We start from the raw sequence: 4185 nt of genomic DNA, 5'->3' as shown, positions 1-4185 counted from the left end.
CGTGTGCCATGGGCCAATTGACAATAATCGCTCCCAGTTCAAAGCAGTAATGCAGAAAAAGAACAGAAAAACTAGGTCCCCCGCAGGACAACATTTTGATAGTAATTGTGATAGTCACCTTCACCCTTGGAACACTGCGGAAACACTTGTTTCCAGTATCTTCTTACCACAGCTCAGTTCCACAGTGGCTCTAAAGCAGTTAAACAAGTTGGGGTGTTGGTTTAGCAAGGAGGTAAATGCCATCTCTATTGCAATCAGTGTTGCCCACGATTACCTCCTTCTAGTGCATGGACATGGCTGTGAGGATTTTTTGGGCCTGTGCTGCATGAATCTGTCAGATCATTCTGTGTCCATCCATCAGCAATTGCAAAACCTAAGAGATTTAGGCAACCAAATTAAAACAAAGGATCCCTCATGGCTAGACAATTTGATAAATGGAGCTTTGCACCTTGGCTAAAGAAACTCTGCAAAAAAGGTTTGCTTATTTTTGTGATAATACTCGTTCTTATAGTAGTTATACCTTGTATACTCCAATGTGCACGACAGCTAATAACTAAGGCAGTTACTAGCATCTTAGTCGTGCAAAAAGAAAAAGTGGGAGATAATGGGGGATATGGTGGGGGCTTTGGTAGATTCTATGAAGGGACAGGCCACGAAATACTATACCGGGCCTGGCTGCCTAACATAATTGTGGGAATCGACTATGAAGACATGGACATGGGATACGAAGAAATGGACTGAGGCTACGTGACCGGAGACACAGCCACTGACAAATGTAGCTGTAATTGTAGCTGCGATTAAGGAAACCAGCTGGGAGGTAGTGTCCTTGGACCATTGATAAGAAGACAGATCAAAAGAAGGGAGTATGGGCAGCTTGGATGCCAGCATCCGGGGGTCCGGGAAGTGGCTTTGACTATAGGCCAGGGTCCCACGCCAGCTTGCCAAGCTTATGTTATCATGTATTCGCGTGATCAGTATACACAAACCAATTGCTGCTAGCATATAGACGCGTGGACAATAGCCACAAGCCAATCATATGTAAGCACAAAGCGCGTGAACCCTTGCTTTGCACTATAAATGTAACCCTCAGATGCCCAATAAACTGAGCATTGACTATACCTCTAAGAGGTTTCGTCTTTGACTCCGAAACGCCCTCCTGCTACATTTATTCAGTTTATGTCACAGGGCACACTATCTGTAGGACCAAAGCTCCTAAAATGGACTGTATTTAAAATAAACAAATGACAGAAGAGAAATTGTTCTAAGTTGTGATAAAAATGTACTGTTAGCCTTTGAACAGATGTGGACTAAATTGTTTTAACAATCAGTTATCAATAAATGTGATTCTGAGTATGCTGAGCTTACTGACCTGTGTATGGGAAGCTCAAAGCCCTCTGCCCCTGAGGAGCAGAAGACTGCTCCAATGACCCTCGCACAAAGCTCTGATGTCCCTGAAGAAAAGAAATCATTGGAGATTCGGGCAATCTGAGGAGAAGTAATTTTTGAAATCTTACGGTTGAAGTCAGGTGTTCCCACACAGATGTAAGTGAGTTCATACAAGGAATTTTCATGACTTTCTTGTGTGTATCTGTGGCCTGTGAGTATCTGCTAAGGGCACTGGGATGGCTGGTTTTGTTCAGGTGCAGTTTGCAGCTATCTTGGTAGAAAATGAAGGTGGATAGTACAGTGCTGATTTTAAGCACGTCAGGCAGTACATGAATTCCCTACATTGCAAAAAATATGGTTTACTACAGTGGGGATTTGGACACAGGTTAAGATCTCTTCTGAAACCTTTCCTGCTCTCTTTCAAAATTGCTGAGAACACCTGTGGGAAGGCAGTAGTTGGTGCTGTGACGAGATAAGCCTCTCAGGGTTTTGCCCAGAAAAGTTAAGGAATCTTAGTCTGTGTAGTAGCAGAGAATGTTGTCTTTGAAGAGTCAGGTACTCGACACCTGCCCTTCTTGGAGCAGGGTTTACATGCTTTTGCATTTTGTACCGAGCCCTCGGGAGTTCTTGGCTGTGCTGTAATGTCTGCTGAGGAAATCTCAGTTAGAGGCAGTGAAGAGTTCAGATGTTTAGATCTCAGCACTCTATATCTGTTCCATTTAAGTGAATCCAGGCTATGAAGGACTTCCTTGTGGTGCACAGCCCAACCTCATTCCATTTTCCTCAAGGCAAGCACTTAGTGAATGCTTCCCTGTTTTCCTGGCTATGGCCCTGGAGGAGGTCCAGGCCCAGATGATGCCACTGAAGGAGATGTGCCCTCAGCCCAGGGAGGCTCATCATGGGCTTCCCCAGCCCCTCGAGGCCTCGCCACTGGTCACAGCAGCCCCTGCCTGGCTCCTGCCTGCCCGTAACGTGGGCATGCGTGGCTGCTCCTGGACATGGAGCTCAACCAGTGCTGGTGCCGTGTGGGCTTTGCTGGTGGTAGCACTCAGACACAGCTGTGACAACTGAATTTCTTTATTTGAACATAAAACAGGGGCTACCTAACTTCAGTATGGGCCAGGGAGCTGGGCCAGGGGGCTCGTGGGTAGGGGTTCTCGTTTTGGAGGTGCTGGGATGCGCTGAAGACAGGGAAGCAGCCACGCAACAGGGGCAGGTGGGGGCAGACATGAAGAACAGCAATGAGCCATGTTCTCACTGGCTGAGCTGTTGGGTTGGTGTTCTGAATCTTCGCAGGAGCCCCTGTGGAGAGAGGAGTGTCTGAGGCCCCAGCTGCCGGTGGCACACAGGGACCCTCCTGCACAGCAGGGCCCAGAGTGGGCAAGGCTCCCCAGCACGGCTGGCGTGGCTGGCACACCTCGGCCTGGCTGGACAGCTGCCCCTCAAGGGCCTGGCGAGCAGGGGATGGTTCTGGTCAGGGTCCCTGTGCAGGAGCAGGCCCCAGAGCATGTCTGCCTTTCAAGGGTGATCTGGTCCCTGCTCCTTCTCCTCCCCACCTTGCTTTGGCTCTGCCCGCTGCTCCTGGGGCTGCTCTTGGCCACTGAGCCTCAGTGGGAGCCAGCACTGGCTGCAGCTCCAGCGGGCTCCCCAGGACATGGCCCAGCAATTAAGAGGCCAATTAAAGCACTGGGCAGCAGCAAAACCCTCAGAAGAGTTATGTGGACAACCACTGACCACCCACAACTCCACAGCAGCCTCACTGGGAATGTTTCCTGTCTACAAGCAGCCATCAAATGAAGCTGTTTGAGGGGGAGAGAACCAACACACTCACCATTTACTCCTCAGGTAATACCACACTCCAGTGCAGCACACGACCATGACAAACTCCACAAAACGCATGCCTGCCATTTCCTTAATCAAACAAGGTGTTCCCCAGCAGAAAACACTTCTCATGCTGTTCCACGATGTTTTCATCACGTGTTGATCGTGCTGACTGCATCTGTGGGGACAATGGGGAGTGTGATCCCGTGCTGTGCTCCACTGCTGAGCTGGCAGCACAGTGGATATGGCCAGGATGTTCTCCGCTTCTCCTAGAGCTGGGGGCTGCAGGGACCTTGCCACCCCTTGGCACAGGGCTGCTCAGTACACAAACCCCTGAGCCTGCATGGGATAATTCCTCTGTGCTGTGCCAGTGTTCTCCAGGCAATGTTTGTCAAAGCCATGGATAAATAGAAGGAGAATAGCCAGGTTTCTGGAGCTGCTCCAGGGCCCACTCTTCTCCAAATGGCTGCCTCTGCTGATCTACCCCTGACCAGGAAATTGCAGGGGATGTCAGGGCATGCATGGCCCATGGGGCACTTTGGGCTCCCTGTCAGCTGATGCCAAATGCCTTCCTGTAGAGGCTGGGGAGAAGCTGCAGCCAGGCCGGGCTGGGAAACAGCCCTGGACAGTGTGACAGCAGCAGTGGGGCAGCGAGGATGCCATGGATCCCTTCCCTGTGTGCTGGGCATGGCGTGTTTAGATGTGCAGAGAAAGTCCCCAGCTGCTGAGTCTCAGGAGAAGGTTAAGGGAAATGCACCCACCACGGCGTCTCTCCAGATCCGTCAGGAGTTGTTCTAGGTGTTTGGATGCCTCCAGGAACTTATTATTTCCTATAGGCTTGTCCTTCCTACTCAGGGGACCTGAAGAGAAAGTATTTCCACTTCAGATGAATGGATCCCACAGAAGCAGTGTGCAGCCTGTGGGGTCAGCAGGGACGCACTACTCACTCCTGCGATGGGAGCTGGGCTTGTGTGCAGC

Source organism: Catharus ustulatus, unplaced genomic scaffold, assembly GCF_009819885.2.
Source record: "Catharus ustulatus isolate bCatUst1 unplaced genomic scaffold, bCatUst1.pri.v2 scaffold_73_arrow_ctg1, whole genome shotgun sequence".
Lineage (NCBI taxonomy): Eukaryota > Metazoa > Chordata > Aves > Passeriformes > Turdidae > Catharus > Catharus ustulatus.
The sequence above is the reverse complement of the archived record's forward strand: the minus strand, read 5'-3'. Positions refer to the sequence as shown.